The sequence below is a fragment of the Corvus moneduloides genome, chromosome 1, assembly GCF_009650955.1.
Source record: "Corvus moneduloides isolate bCorMon1 chromosome 1, bCorMon1.pri, whole genome shotgun sequence".
Taxonomy (NCBI): domain Eukaryota; kingdom Metazoa; phylum Chordata; class Aves; order Passeriformes; family Corvidae; genus Corvus; species Corvus moneduloides.
The window spans coordinates 75,349,259-75,368,241 of record NC_045476.1 but is presented as its reverse complement, the minus strand read 5'-3'; the positions used below and the strand labels follow the sequence as shown (position 1 = coordinate 75,368,241).

General features: G+C 37.7%; 1 protein-coding gene across 4 annotated transcripts in view; it reads left to right on the top strand.

The window, feature by feature from the left end:
- CDYL (chromodomain Y like) overlaps positions 1 to 18,983 on the top strand; it is a 106,304-nt gene that overhangs the window by 26,156 nt on the left and 61,165 nt on the right. The gene's annotated exons all lie outside the window — the stretch shown is intronic.

Below are 18,983 nucleotides of genomic sequence, written 5' to 3'. Positions count from 1 at the left end.
AGGAAACTGCAGAAAAGTATAAAATACTGTGTATTTTTCTGCCATAGAACCTACATCACGGAATCAATCACGGGCAGGTAAACTTGAGTTTTAAGTACCTAATCCATTCTTAGCAGTAATGGCAAGCCTTTTGTTGATTCACACCTTCTTCATTCCAGCTTATTCAGCTGTCTCAGTCAATAGAGTAATTTACAAAAAGCTAGGAAAATATTTTGGATTTCAGAAATCAATGTCTTATATATTCCTGTCTAAATAAAAGAATAGGTATGAGTTCAGATATTTTACTTCCAAAATCTTGAAGCATAGATGCAAGTTTAGCTCCCTGCTACTGATTGTGTTCAATCAGTATTTTTCTTTACTTAGTATTTATAATAAAATAGTAAAGAAAATAAGTAAAGAAAAAGAATCAAGTATTTAAGTGCATAACCTATTTTTAGTTAAATGATACTAAAATAAACAATCAGAAATGTTAGCTTCATTCATTGTAGCTAAATTTTAGTTGACATCCTATTAAAAATAAAACACAAATAAAACCCTGAGTTTCCTTAATTCTTTTAGGATTAAGAATGATGCATTTCTTGGCTGAATAAAAAAGCAGTTAAATCTTTTCACACCTTTAACATCACACCAATAAATGTGAGTGGTGTATTGTCCTGTTCAGAAAACCTGCCAACTATGCTTAGAAGATGGTATTTATCATTTTGATTAAACAATAACAAGCAGCAAAAGTGGGCTGTAGGATACAGCTGCTATTGAAATGTAAGATTTAAGGAAGCAGAAAACATTGATTGAAACCAGGATTAAATCTGTGGTGGTCTTAGATTGGTTGTTCGTGTTTGTTTTTTCTAATTCCAGTGAATCCATTCTGCTTCTCCCATGCCTCTGAGTTTATTCATTCTTATTAAAGCACCTATCTGGTGCAGCAGGGAAGGGTATACCTGTAAAGAAGAATGGAACAAACTGAATCAGAAAGGATTTGTTCCCAAAATGTAATGAAAGAGAAACAAAACTGGATCTTGAATCTTTGGAAGCTGAAGATATGGTTGAAGAGGAGTAAAAAGATTATTGAACTGAACCAGAGAAAGCAGCTCTCACTAAATTGATTTGATTCATTCCCATTGTGTGTGTGTGTGTGTCCTGAGGATTTAAAAGGAGTAGGAAAGAAGGTGGGAACAAAATTGAGTTAAAGTAAATTTGATTAGTGGCTAGATGAAGAGAAGGATAGAATGGGAAAAGCAAATTTAAAAAGCAGGTTGAGCAAGAGCGAGCTGAACTTTGTTCTAGCCTATTTGCAGTACCTGAATTATACTTTCTCCTTTAAATTTGGCTTTCTATTTGGTGTGGTTTAGTTTTCTTATTCTCTGTCTGCAGTTGTTAGGTTATGGGGTGGTTTTTTTCTGATAACCAACACTAAAAAACCCCCACCAAAGTCAATTCAAACTTATTTGAGAAAGCAAATGTGGAGTTAACTGCTCATCAAAGTGTGGGATGACTCATGAGTCAGGAGCCTCTTGGATTGAAAATGCCATCAATTACAGGGGGCTGGACCCGGGTATCCAAACAATAGAGGATGGAGCTGAGTGGCTTCCAGGTGCATTTCAATTGCAGCTTTTAGTCTGAGCTGAATGGGGATTTTTTGAGGTTTCCCTTCTGACCCATCCCAAACTCCAGTTTCCTGCCCTGGACTGAGAGCTGCTGGTGAAGTCATGAGGCACTTCGGAGAGATGGTGAGTTTTCTATCAGCTGTGAGTACGGGGGGATAAAAAATTCTGAAGTCCTCCCTCTGAGATCAGAGGAACTCCAGTGCAACTCCTAAGGGAAGGGTCTGGGACACCATGAAAGGGGGGAGGGGGAACAGTGGGACTGTGAAATACTTTAGTTGTCAGGAAACTTCCCTTACAGGAGAGCCAGAGAAATTGTGATGTGATGTGGTGAAATGACCTTCTTTAAGGCTTTGGCTTGATTTGCTGAATCGGTAGGAATATTGCAATAGTTAAAAATATATTTAATACTCTATGGGCTCAGTTATTAGGGGGGCAGTTGATTGTGGGGAGGAAGAGAGGAAAAGAGAAGAGGGAAGATAAAACCAGACTATAAGATATATTGGGACAGTGGGACAAAATGTTCCAAAGGTATTTGCACAAGAACAGTTGTAATTGATCACCGAGTGGTGGTGTTTCTGAAGAGTCATAAGAATTGTGAAATGACATGAAGGAGAAGTGAGAAACTGCAATTCCAGGGAAGAGCTGTCTTCAGTGGGAACTGTATCTGATGCCTGCAAAGGCCATCAAACCCAACAACAAGGTCTCTGAGCTGCACCCAGCTATCCTTTTTAAAGACCTTTTTCTCTGTTTTGGTTTCATCTTCTAGTTACTGTCAAAGTTCTTCGTTTCAAAGTAATACAAAAAAACTTTCTGATGCCTGTTAGCTGGCAGAAAACAAAAAATAATTAACCCAGTTATTCCCCGGAATGACTAGCTTTCCACTGATTAAAGTAATTAAAATGATTCTTCAGGAGCTGTAATATCCTTATAATTGATATAAGTGGCGGGAAAAAGTAATAGTGAAATTATGACTGCCTGTTTTAGTTATTGTTTATAATTTACCTGCAACATAACAGCTTACTGTAAGCATCTTTAGACCTTCATTCTGTTCCATCAGACCTAAATGGAACAGCTGAAATTAATGTTTTGTTGGCGTAAGTTAGCACAGGTGCCACAGAAAGCACTTTTCCTGCATCTGGCTGTTCTTTTTGTCCCTCTGCATGGCAGAGATTTTGATCAATAGAGATGCAACATGATGCTGGAAAAAAAGTTAAGTTTAAAATATTTTTTTGTTTATTGTGACATTTCAAAGCTAGATCTGTTTCCCCAACTAGTCCATGGTGTAGCTAAAAATCCCCGTGCTAATGCTGGGAACGTGGTCTAAAGAGCACCAGCACCCATACCAAAAGGAAACTTGTATTAGATACCATTGTCTCAGTTATCCTGGTACTTTTAACATACTCTTATGGAAGTGTTAAGTGTGGGGGTTGTGTTTTAATTTAGAAGGCAAGGCTTTTGCCTTACCAAAGGTCTCTGGCCTTGGTATTCCAGGTATGTGATTGCCTGAATATCACCCTGCATTAGGGTATGATTAAATTCCATTGAGGGTGTTAAGTGCTGAGACTGAGTGGGACACCTTGCTGTTGTGGTCTGGGGTAATCTGGATCTGTGGGGTGGCTTTTGCTCCTAAAAGTGTTGTGTTTTCATGGCCCTCTGATTTGCCTGTTAAGAAGCTAATTAACCTTCAAACATCAGGGTCCTCACTGAAAGCCTTTCTGTGAAGAGCTAGCTAAAACTTAGAATTTTCAACATGGAATTTCTGACAAACATGATTCATTTTGGTTTGAAGGGTTTGGGAAGAACCATAGAGGTCAGTGGGGGCATTTTTCTTGGTGGAAGTCCGTTGCAATTCTCTTCTTAACAGTAGAAATTCTCATCTTTTTTGGGAATGTTGACGTTGAGCTGACTTTTGATCCTTCAACCTGCACTTTGCCTCTGTGGCTTATCACCTTCAGGGTGCTGTTGTTTAGGAACCTTAGTGTATTATTTACCCAAAAGAACTGAGAGCTTTGGCCAAGTTATTTCTCCCAGAATGTGCAGAGAGTTTTGTCTCTTTTGTGCTTCCTGGATGGGCAGGTGGGAGGCTTGCCTTCATAATGTGAGGAAATGCATCATTTTCTGAGGAAGGACTTGTGATTCTCTGAAGAGTGGGAGCTTTAGGAGCTCCAAAGAGAGGTCATCATGTCAGCTTTTCTAGGAGAAGAAAGTTAAATTGGTTTTGAATTACAGTGAGGCAGAGTGCATTAAGTTGCTTTAAGTATCATGTTGAGATGTTACAACTTGTATCACACAAAGAATGAAAAAATGTCTTATGACTTTATTGATCGGAGAAAATAAAATTTGCCGAAGAATTGAAATTCCCCATTACAACATCGATTTAATGAAAACAACCTCACTGATAAGAAAATATTTCATTAGAAAAATTCCCAACAACAGTTAAACAGTTAAATTTTATATGTAGTTGTCTTTATGTTGCCTACACTTTATAAACTGCCTCTGTAACTCAGACTCTGAAGTGTCGCTGGTCTGAATGAAACAGAAAATACGGGCTACTTCTCCAGTTCAAGCACTTGTTTGATCTGCTCGTGGCCTTAGCTTTTCCATAAAGCTTCTTTACCCTGCTGTCAGTGAAGTGTTAATCCTTATCTTTATACTTCTTAAAAATGCCAAGTAGCTTTTGATATAAGAGATACTCTACTGGACTAGCCCAAAAATCCACCTAGGTACTAATGAACGGATAAAGAATAATAAGACAGCACAGCGTGACTCTTCCTTTGGCATACCCTTCTTGTCACTGGGAAACAGTAATTTAAGAGCTTCCTGAGCTATGGTTTGCACTTAGTATTTACTAATCTGTAGTGGATCTTTAGATCCTGAGTTTGTCTAGTTGCTCCACTATGCAATGAGGCAATAAATTCTGCAACTTGGCTTTGTTATTAATACTTTTTCCCCCCCCCACTAAGTATCTCCTGCTTTTTGTTGTTATGGGCAGTATAGGAAATATTTCCAGTTCACTTTCTTATTCATCATATCATACGTCTCTTAACTGAAGAGTCAGACTGTTTTGTTTTTCCTTCTTTGAGAACTGGTAGTTCTTGGTACTCAAGATCATCTGTTCTCAAAAAAAAGATGGAAAGACAAACTGCACATGCGATGTGGATGGTATCTGAGTTTATATGCAGTTCTTGAGAAATTGAGGCAAACATCAAAAATTCCATTTATTGTGGTTTGGGGTTTTCCAGGTTGGAATAAGCTCTGATCCCCAGAGTTCAACATTTTAATATTTGTGATGAGTTGTTTAAACAAGAAGAACCCCATGGCAAGTGGGTAGTACAAAAAAAGATAGTGATTTAGGTTTCTTCGAGGGGAATATGGGGTAAGCTAAAATAAGTTTGGACCAAGGATAAGAGAGAAGCACACTCAGAAGAGCACTGATCCTCATAAAGATCTGTTTAGAGGCTTTGAGATCAAGCTTGTTTTGGCAGAGGATTCAGTTTTACACATAGGGTAGTGTAGCTCATCTTGCCAATCCTTGCAAGTGTCAGAAGTTTCAAAAGGAAGCCCATCAGAGTACCCTCTCTTCTAGGAACTTAGACTGTAAAGTTGTCTTATCTGTCCAGTCCCACCCATATAAAACATAAGCATTTCCATCCCACAGACTTCTAAGGTTTAAATACCATCAGTAGAACCTTAATTTCAGCTGTCAGTTTAGCAAACTCTTGAAGGTTTTTGCTTTAATTCTGGATGTTACAACTTTCATTCTTCAGAACTAGCTCCAAACTCTTTGAAAGAGAGAATCACAGCACTTTAATGTGGAAAGCTGTGAAAGGTGCAAGAGAGAACCAGCATAACTTATGCAGCAGTGATTTTGGGTGTAAGGAGGCAGATTAAAGTAGTAACTTTACGGCTGGCAGCAGAAGAAAGCTTAGACTGCTTCTAATACACACATTACTCAGCAAAAGGGCTGTTGCTCTCGTAATGTTAAGCTAAAAAAAAAAAAAGGGCAAAATAAATGTGCTTTAGCAGTCATTGGTCTCCGACAGTGTCTCTCTTTCATATCCTGTCATAGACTAGTGTGTAGGAAAAAAAGCAGCCCACTATAAGTTCAGGTGCTGGTAGCAGGATGTCTCTAAGGCACATGCACACCAATGCATACAGAATCCTTTTGAGGAAATAAACCATTTCCCCCCAGATTTCTTTTTCAAAGTGACACTGGGTGTTTATGTATAGTGGAAACCGAAATGAAATTTCACATCCATCAGTAACTTCATTCTTTAGAATGAAAGAGTTGTCTGTTTCACTTCCCTTTTTCCTCCCTTCTGTGAGATGTCACAGACATATGGAACTGTCAGAAGAATAATGTCTTTGAGAAATTGGCATCTGGATTTGAAATTTTTAAAAAGCTCGTGTTAAATGCTTTTCTAGTTTGGAAGCAGTGATGCATTGTTTTTCTTTGTGAAACAGAACTCTGAATGAAGATTCCAATTTGGCCCTTGAATAATTATTTTTAAATGTGAGATGGCATGTTAAAATGACATTGTGTCTATAGACCAAAAATAAAACCTTTTACTTAACCCTTATTGTGTTTATGGCAAAAACTAATGTAAGCTCCTTGCAAATTTTTGTTTATTTGTTTTCTGGATTGGAATGGTTTCATTTTTACTTATTCTCTGCTTTAGTTGTTAGAAAGCAAGGGTTCTTTAAACATGCAGTAGTCAAGGTAAGGAATACATAAAAGAAGAAATAAAGTCCTAATCCTTTGTTTTGACACCACATTGCACTTGATTAGTGTGAAAAGATTCATGTCATAAAACAAACAAAGACTTTGGGTAGAAAAGCTTTTGAAGGTGACTGACTTTTCAAAACTCTGATATCCTCATGTAATTGAAGACATTTTAAAAACAAGGAGTAAAAGACAAATGTGCAGGCAATAAATTGGAAGGTTTTAATTCATACACTTCCTGGTATTTTAAAAATGCAATTAATTAGTCTTTAAGAATTCTTCATTATGCTTTTAATTATATTTGATACTTCATGTATATAAACTCAGTATTCAGTCTTTAAAGAGATCTCCAAAATTATGCATTCCTTCAGGGAACTTCCTCACCTCTGGGGTTTTTTTTTAGGTTAAGGCACCTGGGGTTGAATTTCTTTTGTGCTCATGACAAACCCATGTAAACCATGCTGCTATGGAACTGCATCAGTTTTCACCATAATTCCACGTTTTTATTATTCCAGAAAAATTTATCATGTCTGGATCTCCACTTCCTTTTTCTCTGCTCAGTCTCACTTGCATCACATAAGGGCATGATTACACAATAAACCAGCTGAAAGCCAAAACAATTTGGATGTATTTAAGTTTAGGGAGATTCATTCACCAGTTTAATTTGTAACATTGCTACTTTTTGGAAAAGGAAGGAATCAGCTATGTTCTTCCCAGTAACAGAGCCAAGTTGTTCCAGATTCAACAGAATATGAAACAAAGATGTTTGTTGTCATGGATTATAATAATGAAAACTAGGAAGGTGGGGTTTTTTCAGACCTTGTCTGTTCAAGGGAAAAACCCTAAATAAATCATACGTTCTTCCAGAAATTATGTTCATACATTACTACCATGTCTTAAAAGAAAGAAAAATTAAGTGAAAACCACTTTTTTAAAGGAAAAAGTTGAAAGAGTTATTAAAGGATTTTAACTTTAACACTTGACTGTTTTATTTCAGTTAAAAAAAAATCTATTTCCCATTGACGGCATGACTAATATCACTCAATATTATGAAAAGCATAACTTTAAAATGAAAATCTGAATTTATCAGTGATATATGTAGAATCACAGAATGATTTTCTTTCAAAGGAACCTTAAAGATCATCTAGTTCCAACCCCTCTGTCGTGAGGGTTTCTTCCTTCCTTGCACTAGAACAGGCTGCTCAAAGCCCTATCCAGCCTGATCATGAACACTTTCAGGGATGAGGCATCCACAACTTCTCTGGGCAACCTGTTTCATTGCCTCACCACCCTCACAGTAAAGAATTTCTTCTGTATATCTAACCTAAATTTCAGTTCTTTCAGTTTGTACCCATTACTCCTTGTCCTATCACTACAGTTCCTGATGAAGAGTCCCTCTCGGGCTTCCCTGTAGGGCCTCTGGAGATAGTGGAAGGTTGCTACGAGATCTCCATGCAAGCTTCTCCTCTCCAGGCTGGACTCTCCTCAATCAAGATTTTAAAGGTTCTAGAAGGAAAGCCGTATGAAGAGTGGCTGAGGCCACTTGGTCTGTTTAGCCTGGAGAAGAGGAGACTGACGGGAGATCTCATCTATAGCTTCCTTACAAGGGGAACAAAAGGGGCAGACACTGATCTTGTCTCCGTGGTGCCCAGTGACAGGACTTGTGGGAATGGCCTGGAGTTTTCTCAGAGGAGGTTTAGTTTGGATATTACAAAAAGTTTTTTCACCCAGAGGATGGTTGGGCAAGAACAGGCTCCCCAAGGAAGTGGTCACAGCCCCAAGCCTGACAGAGTTCAAGAAGTGCACTGACAATGTTCTCAGGCACGTGGCGTGAGTCTTGGGGTTGGTGCTGTGCAGGGCCAGGAGCTGGAGTTGATGACTCTTCCAGCTGAGGATATTCTATGATTCTATTGTAAACTTCTCACCCTGTCCTCATAGGAGAGGTGCTCCAGTCCTCTCTGAACTTGCTCCAACGGTTCCATCTCCTTCTGCTGAGGGCCCCAGAACTGTACACAGTGTTCCAGGCGGGGTCTCATGGGAGCAGAGTAGAGTGGGAGAATCACTTTAGCCAGTCTCTTTGGATGCAGCCCAGGGTTCCATTGGCTTTCTGGGCTGTGAGTGCACACTGCTGATTCATGTTCAGTTTTTTGTCAGCCACCCATCACCAAGTCCTTCTCCTCAGGTCTGTTCTCAAAACTTCTCTGCCCAGCCTTTGGGTGTGCCTGGGATTGTCCTGACCCGTGTGTAGGACCTTGCACTTGGCTTTGTTGAACCTCATGAGGTTTGCACAGTCCCACCTCTCCAGCCTGTCCAGTCCCTCTGGATGCCGTCCCTTCCCTCCATCCTGTCGACTGCAGCACACAGCTTGGTGTCGTCAGTGAACCTGCTGAGGGTGCCCTTGATCCACTGTCCATGTCACTGACAAAGATACTGAACAGCATTGGCCCCAGGAGTGACCCCTCAGGGACCCCACTTGTCACTGATCTTCATGTGAACATCAAACCATTGACTGCAACTCTTTGCATGCGGCCATCCTGCCAATTCTTTATCCACTGCACGGTCTGTCCACATATCTGTATCTTGGTGACTGACTAGTAATTATAAAAATAGCAAGTAAAAAGCTGAATTTTTGGGTTACTCAAGTAGCAAGGTGTGGAAGATGCTCATGAGCTACATGATAAAGTACAGTAGTCTGAACACAGTTTACAGGAAATATCTTTACACATACGTTAGTGCTTTGGATTGCATCTAAATTTGTGCATTTCTTTTAAAGATTAAGTTCTGTTCTCTGTAACACTGCTGTAACAGTAACAATATGAACTGATTTAGTTTAATTTTTAGTAACTATAGAGATAAAATGAAATCCTGTACTGAGTATACTATGGTGCTAAAGTATTAAAAATGCTATTCAAAGTTATCACAGAAGACTTCTTACATACAAACATATTTTTTAAAGTAATGCTTTAAAATACATTCAGGTTAATCTCTAGCTATTTTGAATTTACAGATGGTACTGGGCATTGACAACTGACTAGATTAATTAGCAGCACCTGATAAAAGGGAAAGTATCTGTTTTAATGAAGATTCTGAATTCCAAATGTTTTTAAAATGTGACTGTTTCTCTAAACAGATGGACACTTGACAAGGTATTTGCAGGATAAATTCTTTGGATACACTGTAATTATGCAATAATAATGCTAAGCATAAAGACAAATGTACAGAAAAAATGGAACTCTCACCTGTCCTTCCAGCCAAATTTTAAAGAAAGCAAAACATTATTTTATATTTCAGTGTTACTGTAACTGGGTTATGATAAAATAACTATGATGCCATATTCTTGGAATTTGGAAACTTGCTTCTAAATAAATTATTTCTATTTTATGGAGGTAGGGATTACCAAGGTTAGAAGCTTGGAAGACCAACATGTTAGACCTTGGCTGAGCAAACCCTGAATTTGAGGACTTCTTTGTGCAAAGAAACTGACTGGCATTACTTCTGTAGGAAAGAGGCTTTGTGAGGCAGTAGCTGTTTCTGAAGGGTAGCTCCCTGCTGGTCATACTGGCCTGTGATGACTGTTTTTCTGTGCAGGCAACTGTAAATAATGCTTATATTGCAATATGAGGATAAAGTTATGTAAATTTCATGTTCTTTTTGTGATATTACTTTGGATATCAGGGTTTTTTTGATGGAGAAAGAGCAGTAAGGCTAAGGTGTTATATATAAAAACCAGCTCTTAAGTAAAAAAGTGTTCATGATTACAGGGCGTATTTAAACTGAGTTTAGATACGAAAAGTGGAGAGGAGGATAGATGCCAGTGCATTACGTGCTTAAGTCTTGATTTTCTATGCACATACATTAGTGAATTTGTCTGAGACAGTCGTTTATTCTCTACACTGTAGAAATAACCTGAGATTTATCAGTGAAGCAACTAAGGCAAAAAGAAAAGTTTGGGTCTAAATTGAAATATTTTCTATATAATGAAACCTGTTTGTGAACAGTTGCTGAACCACAAAAAGCTGCATAGATTGAAGTGAGCATACTGATTTTTAATTTTTTTTAAAATAAAAAGTGTTATTTTGCAGAGTATTTTACAAATGACTTCAGTGTTGAATCTAGAGAAATGAGTAAGTGTTTAATACACCATTACAGTGTAGAGTTATGAGGAAAATAATCCTCAAGGCATATTTTGGAGAGCAAACTGTAATGTGTGATTAGGAAAAGCACTGCAAATAGCAACATCAGATTCACACAGGGACAGAGGGAAAGGAATAAAAAGCAACTGAAAGTGAAGGAGATAGCATGAGCGATGATTTTATTGTTTTCCAAAGAGCAAAAGAAGTAAGTCCAGCAGGTGGGTAAGGATACAGCAAAAGCCAATATAATATCCATATCTGGTGGAAAATACAGAAAAATATGTTCTTCCTCTTCAAAAAGTGTGTGATAATTTATTTACAGTATTTTTGTAGTTATAATAGAAAGTTGGCAGATTATTTTATATGACATCTGTGCAGAGGGAAAGACTGGAATGCAGACAGAGAAGGACATTTGTGCTTGTAGAAGGTAACTCGTGGTTCCTTTGCTCTTGAGGAAGGACTTCAGCAAGTTGTAGTGCTATGTCATTTCTGCCTAAGTGGAGATTTCAGTTGTCCTTTTTTAGGAAAAGGCTCTGACTATTCACAGACTTTAAAGAGCAGTGGCCAAATCTGCTCTTTAACAACCTGAACAACAAATAGTTCAGGTAGCTTTAATATCTGTGCTGTGACCTTAAAGCACAATTTTTAAGTGTTTTATCAAGAGTTCAATGGCTACTTCATGCTACAGCCACTGTTGAGGTGATGCTTTCTGGAGAAAAATAATGTTCAAGAAGAAGTGGTTTGAGTAAAAAAATCACCTTTTAAAATATTTTATTACCCAGTTTTGGAAACTGCATGTGTTTTTCCTTATCCTACTTCATTCCAGATTACAGGAAATAGAAGATGCTTATGGAGAAGGTTTTTATATGTATATTGCTTCAGAAATTCATGTTAACCATGTGATAGAGAAGCTGCTGCTATCCAGCTTTTTTTTTAAAAAAATCTGAATTATTGAAAGATGAGTTTAATTACCTCAACAAAAGCTGCTGTTAATGAAGCTGCCATTTTCCAAGCCTAAAACACTGCTTTTTCTGCTTTGTTCTCCTTGCAAAAGCATGAGGGATTTTGAAATGGGAGATGTTTTATTAACCAACATCAGAGTAATCAGATTAATACCTAGTGTCTGTTACTTTTAGTATGCATATTTGAACTGATGGTGGATAGGATCAGTAAGTAACAGAGCTTAAGACAGTGCATATTTTCAAAAGACAACAAAAACCAATCTTAGTCATCAGTCCCTTTGATTCAGGAGTTTTAATATCAGTGTAATGTGTTAGGTTGAGTAATTAGTGATCTGATGTTAAAATGTACGTAAGCATTAGATGCATTTCAGGAAAATGGTAATTATTGGGAATGTATCTTCATGCAAATTACACTAGCAGGAGGTATATGTGTGTTAAAACCAGTGGTTCAGTGTAGGCTAGTTTTATTTCTGTTTGACATGTTTGAAGGATAAAGCTGAAAGCTACAAATACTGGTGAAACAAGAAAGTAATTTGAATACACACCTTATTGGAAAACTTGTACTGCTCATGTGCAATGTGCAGGCCTAGTAAAAAGCTAATTATGTGTGAAGATCATGAACTTACTGTGTGTACTCTGAGTCCTTTTTTTTTGTTGTTAGGAAGGTACACACTGGACGAACGTTGTAGAACCTGTTTTTACAAACAAACTTTAAAACCTTGAAAGTTGAAAGAATCTTTGCCAAGCAGAGTTACCAGCAATCACACAGCTTTATTTGTACTCCACAGCCTGGTTACAAAAACAAATGGGAGAGTATAGTCATGGAAGCTGCAGTGATATTAAGTAAGAAATGAGTTCAGGTTCAGACTAAAGATGGAGAGATGGAGGGACTTGAGACCCAAACCAGAGAAGTACCTTTTTCTATCTGGAAAAAATAGTTCATCTACTAATAAATCTTTTAAAGAAACAGAATGTCAGAACTAAGAGGCAGCTATGCAAGCATTGAGGTTGATTAATTAGGGGATGTTTTCATATCACCAGCTTTTCTAGATCAAGTGTTGAGAGAAGTCATATTGCAGGCAGAGTGACCAGGGACACACATTCCTCTGGGACATGTTGGCATTGAGGTAAGGAATACAGAAGAAGCCAGCAAATAATGTTGTTCATAACTATGATCTAGAATTGCTTAGTGCCTTTGTATTTGAAAACAAAGATTCAGTCATGGTCGTGTATCCAGGAGCTTTATTTGTTATTAAAATAAACTTTCGATGCAAGGGTGAGAGGAGCCAGGTAGGAGGCTCTGTGTTGTGCATTCTTGGATGGGATCATTCCCGAGAAAGCTTTTGCTGCTATATTTAGAAGTAGCATCCCAGAACCTCTAAGAGGAAAAAAGAAAAAGAGGCTGCTACTGAATAAGATTCTAAGAGCTGAGGTCTGTGTCCCTTCTTTCTGAGGTTTGGTCAGGTCTACAGTAGATCTGATCTGCAATAGCACTACAATATCTACAGTAAATGTCACTGCTGCTTCTGCAAGCAGTAGGCTGCTAAAAAGCCTTGTTTGATGTCGGTAGATGAAATTGTTGTAGAATTAAGTGAAATTTGATAAAATGACTACAGCATACCAAGTTCACTCTTCAACTGTCCTATAATTTTCTTTTTTCTGCTCCTCTTTCTTGTTACAATTCCCGTTTCTGAAGTTTGCTTAGCTGTAACAAAGTGTTCTCTAATGCTTAGAATGCAGTTTTGCTGGGACCTACTCTCTGCTTAAGACACTCGTTTTAGATAAAATATTTTGAATCTTTATCAGTCATTTGTACTTGAGCACTGTTGAAGGTCCAGTTTCTCCCGCTTTGAAAGCAAGTCTGTAGTCCTGATGCTTAATATTGACAAATTCTTTATCTGCTACTCTGTATTATTCTAGCTGAAGGACAAAGTGACAATATTTCTGTTGGCCTTATCCTTTAAGTAAATAGTTGTCAAGCTGTTGAAGCTGTGAGGTGGCTTCGGATTATTTCTACATTTTCCCAAATTATCACACCCAAAATATGGGGATCTTTGGGTGAGTTTTTCCTTTCACGTTGCCAGAGTTGCCAATAATAAGCATACATTTCGGTTTTCTGTATTTTTTAATTTAGCAAAACATCGGTAGCACCAAGTTTTGGACCTTCACTTTTTGTGACTGCAGTGGAGACATATAAGCAAGAGAATTTGGCAAGTGCAGACAGGATATTTACCTCTGGGAAAAAAATATCCAGAATTTGCCTCCTGACATGTAGCTTTTACAATGGAATTGAAGATGGGAAGAATTTCCTTTGGCGTTCTATACGTGGATGATGCTGAAATCTTCTAGTAACTAATAATGATAAAATTTTTAATAACTTAATAACACAGTAATACTTATGTAATAGCTTTGACTGACAAAAATATGTTTCCTAAATCCAGTGCTAGTGGGTTTTAACAGTTTTTCCTGATTAGGACCTTTTCTGTTTAAGATGATAAGCCTATTTGATGCTACTTGTTCTTATTTCAAAAGGAGGAAAACAGTGCATGTTTGGTAAGAATCCATTGTTGCAGGTGTTTGTTTATATTAAGTTTGTACAGGTATTAACATCTTTGAATGGATTTTCATTCTGCTTTTGTGCAAAATAGAAAAGAGCTGTTGCAAACAGGGAGTTGATAAAATGAGATTAAGATTTTCTAACTATTCTTGCAATAGCTAGGTGACTATAATGGGTAAAGCAGTTGATAAATTCTGCAGTAGCCTCTAACTTGCATTGCAACTGTTGTAATGATTTCTCTGTAAATTATATCTGGAAAAATCTGTGATACTGACAGTTTAGCATCAATCATCAGTGGTGACTTGTGAGGAGGTAAATCTCAGGCACGCTGTTTATCCAGGGAGTTAATTCTCTAAAGCAAAGTCACTTTGTCACAGGTCCTCCCTCCACACCCATTTCCCTGATGTCCTGTATGAAAAAGGCTTCTTACAAATATCTGCTTTCTGCTTGTGATCTACGTTTTTTAATACATCATAAAGGAGTTGCACATACAGTGATTAGTTTGTTTAATGTAGGTACCAGGTATAAAACTTTCTGAAATGCTTTTTCAGGAGGCAGCTGTGCAACCAGGCATGGCATGCACCATAGCTGTGATTCCCTGGAATCACTGGCATTGATGAGAATGCAGTAATTAAACTCTTTTGTCTATTGTCTTCGCTAAGACCATGAAAGGATGTAAAAGTTGATGATAAATAGTGAGCTTGACTGGGACAATTGTGATTTTATAGGCAACTTGATTAGAAATTTATATAGAGGGTGAATTAAAATGTGAATTATAATCCGCAGGGCACTACACTATACTAATTGAATGTTGCGGATAGCCACAATGTTAGCTCTTGCATGACTTGTGTCCAGGAATCCTAAAGGAATGGACAGCCTTTGATTGAAATAGAGCTTGGGAAAAAGAGAAATCTTAATATTTGTTTTAGCACGGCTGTTTAATTTTTGAAAGGAGTGTTGAGCTATGCAGTTCTCTTTATTGTACTGCTAGCATGAAGGACCACAGGAAGTGTATTAGCCCCTTGTGGGACTCCTGCTCATAGACATGAATGTGTTCCAACCTCACTGCACACACTGCTTCCTCCAAAGGAGGTTGGGAGTGACTGTGAATTGCAAAGTGATGATCCTGTATGAACTCATCCTGCTGGTCCCAATTGCGTGAAGACAGTGGAGCTCTATATTGGCAGGCCTTGTCCCAGATCAGGTATCATCCTTCATCCCAGAGCTGTCACAAAAGTAACTCAAAAGCTGTATCATCTGCTGTAGCTAATTTGACGGAAAGGCAATAATCTTCCCACATCGGATCCACATTTATTTTGTACAGCTCTGGCTTCCAGAACAATGTATTTGTAATACAGCCCTCACCATGGCCAGTCCTGTACTGTACAGACACTCTGGTCAGTCATGCCGTAAGGATGCAGCAGCTCAGTTTACAGCAATTCATCGACTGTTAATCCAATCAGTCTGTTCTGCTAATCAAATCAGTCAGCTCCGGGAGCATGTGGCGGCAGGCTGATGTGTGCACTTCCAGGCTTGCATGAACGGAGCAACGTGGAGCTTTGTACAGTGAAGATGAACTCGGGTTTATATGGTATCCTAGTGTCGTTTTTTAATTATGCTATTTAAACCTAAACCATACAATATTGGGTTTTGATATTCTTTTTGATACAGATTTTGATATTCTATGTGTATGTGTTAAGCTGGTTTTAAAATTTCCCTGCTGGTGCTAACTGCAGTGAGCAACTCTCTGACCTGGCCTTAAGTCATCCTATGGGAAATTATATATTTTCTATAAAATGTCTACATTTAAGATTTTAGTGCACATTTTACAGACCTTCAGGTGTGTTTTGGGATCCTCATCAAATCTCTCTTTGAATAACTGTTTTCCCAAAACTACTTTAAGCAAAATGTGGCACTTAATGGTTTTTGTGTTGTATGCTGCTATTTATCAGTTGATTTTTTAATGTCAAATGCATTTATTTTATTTACAATAGAAAGTATTTGAATACTGTTTAGCGTTGACTTCTGCAGGGTTTTAATAAATGGAAGATACAATCACTTGTAAATGTTGCTGATTGCTTATGGGGGATCGTTTAGGTCCCATTGTGTGTGAAACAGTTTCCAATTTAAGGAAGGGTGACTCTTCACTTGTAGTGCATACATGTGTGACATGTAAGAGTTGCATTTATTCTAGCTTTCTGTCTGACTTGGGCAATATCTGCAGTAGTAATTTGGCTCAAGTGGAGAAAATCAGTAGAGTGAAGCAGTTGGTGCTGTGACCCCCACCTCTACATATTCTGCTGCGCAGCACTTTTATTTTGGACTAGATTTAGTGGAGCCTCTCAGGATCAAATATCAATGCCACTACATGTATTGAAACTGTTCAGAGGTGTTACTTGCTTGGATCCGTGTGCCCCCTTAGGGGTTGAAGCATGACAGATAACACCATTGCATTGGTACATTTCCATTTCCAGTTTATATTTCTCCATAAAGAATCCACATGCTGTATACCAAAATTGGTCTGTGAACAAAACCATCCCACAATAAACAGGAATAGTGCAGAGGAGAGAAGGATTTGCTCCCAAATTGTACTAGTGCTCTGAACCAAAACAGTAATGTAAACATAGCCTTCAGCTAACAGAACAAGGCCTTCTCCTATATTTTACAGACAACAGATAGAGTATGAAGTCAAATAGATTCTGTTCTGTAAACTTTAAATTAATTTAGCCTGACATGAATGTGAGGACAGAAAGGAATATGATGCGAATGCACAATGGATTTATTATAAAAAAGGCAATAGTCATTGAACATGTACATGCCCACATGTGTTTATTTTGGTCCTTCTGTTTTTTGTTGCCTTCCCACCCCCCAACAGCTGTACCTTTAATTTTATTGCTTCAAATATTCTGTTAAACTAAAGTGTGATCTTTTTAATATATATACATATACAATGACAGAGAGTATGCCTTATATTGAGTTTACAAATGTGCCCAAATTATAGTTCTTTAGATTGAGAATGTTCTTCTGAATTTTATGCTTACTTTTATTGACATGAACTAAAGATCTTTCATCAGGGATTAAGAATAAATGTCCTTTTCCTGACAATGAGGTTACTGGACCAGTCCAGCCCATATGTGTTTGTTGTCCTCTGCTGTAAGTTGCAGTCCTCTTAAATGTGTCAGAAAATACCGCATATGTGGCTGCTCTCCAAACCAGTTATTTCAGGATGCCTACATTAACTCAGGTATTCTTAATATCTAAACCAGGTCACTTTGACAGAACTACATTAGGGAATAATTACAGAAGAAGTGCTGACAGGTGGGGAGGAGCTGTTGTCTCTGAGCACAGGACAGGGAGGAGGAGTTGCAGTGTTGCCATTTTCACCTGGTGCAGCTGTAGCCAGACAGAACTTCAGCCTGAAACCATATACTGTTCTTGTTTGTTTATTTGTTTGTTTGTTGGGGATTTTTTTGAGTGTAAGTTGTGTATAATTTGCTAATAAAAGCAATTAAAATCCTCAGGGAGGGAGAGCAAGCATGAACCAATTTTACCACATTCAAGGAAGGAAGGGAAATTGACCATTTTACAGATGGGAAATCTCAGGTATAGTTGTGGTAGGTGGGATTATAATTTGTGCATTTCATTGTTGGATTATACCTCTGAGCAGCTCATTGTTTTCCTGTCAGTTCTTCTGCTAGCTGAGTTTTTGAGTGTCATTGATCAGTATCCCCCAGGTGGGGAAAGTGATAACATAGCATGCTAAAATAAACTGCAAAATGTTATTTTTCTGCCTCCTAGGTAGTTTGCCTGATAACTTTCCTCACACCTGTTATATATATTTTTTATGTTATTTTCTATTTTGTTGTGATTCTTCTACAACACTCGAAAACTAACCATTAATGGCAAATCCTGCAGTACAGAACCTTTTAATCTCTAAAAATAAGTACTACCCCATGGCACCAGGCATGGGGTACTGTAGAAATGGTAGTTGTCACAAAGTACTAGTCACCATTTCTAGTGTGATTATGGCAAAGGATGTAGTCTTGCTCCCAGTTCTGGATGAGAAACAGTTATGTAGCTGTTATCATCAGCAAAAGTATTGAGGCAGAATATTCCTCCGCAGTTCTTCAAGTGCTTCTAGGGGAGTCAGACTAGCCAAATGGAGTCAATCCAAAAAAAGAAGTTCCTCACTAAAGCTCTGAAGCTGCATGATAAATTGTGTATCACAGGTTAATTGCTATAAATTTTGTGTTGTAAATAAAAAATGTATTCAAGAAAAATTAAAGGGTTAGGAAAAAATTCCTTTAAATCAAAAAGAGTGATGTGAAAGTAGGCTTTGTTGCAGGCTTGGACAATACAGCTAAATATAACTGTTTTCTTTATGCAATTCTGCTTGCTCCATAAATCATTGGGTTAAGAATGGATTTTTGTGTCTCCTGTTCTAGAGTTCATCTGTTATCTCTGCAAGGTGTCTGGTTTTTTGGATGAGAGGGATGGCTTTTTACTTGAAAAGGGCATGTCCTTAATGGGTGGCCTTTCAGTATTGAAAGACAGTGGTAGAATTTTGTGCCCAGTAATTGGTGCTGGTCATTACAGAGATTTCTTACTAGAGAATAAAAATAGCTTGCTAGTAGTAGAGATCTTTCTCTGAGAATGGTGCTTTTAAAATCTATTTTAGAAGGTCAAGAGAGTCAGAGAATATAAGCAAGACTAGAAGTAACTGCTTTTTTGACAAGATAGGTAGTTTGATTCATGAGTTTTGTGCCTAGTTTTAAATTTAACATTTCTGACTTAATATTTGAAGGCCTTTTTAGTCAGTCTCTACTAAAAAAAATTGAAGGCATGTTTCTCTACAGTGACTTTTTTCGACTCTTGGAGTTGCATTTTCTTTTAAGATGTCTTTAAATAGTTCCATGGAAAAACAAGTTTCATTTTTCTAGCTGCATGTTTTTTTAAGCCCAGTAATACTAGGAAGTTAAATAATCGGAATAAAAATAGTTTTAA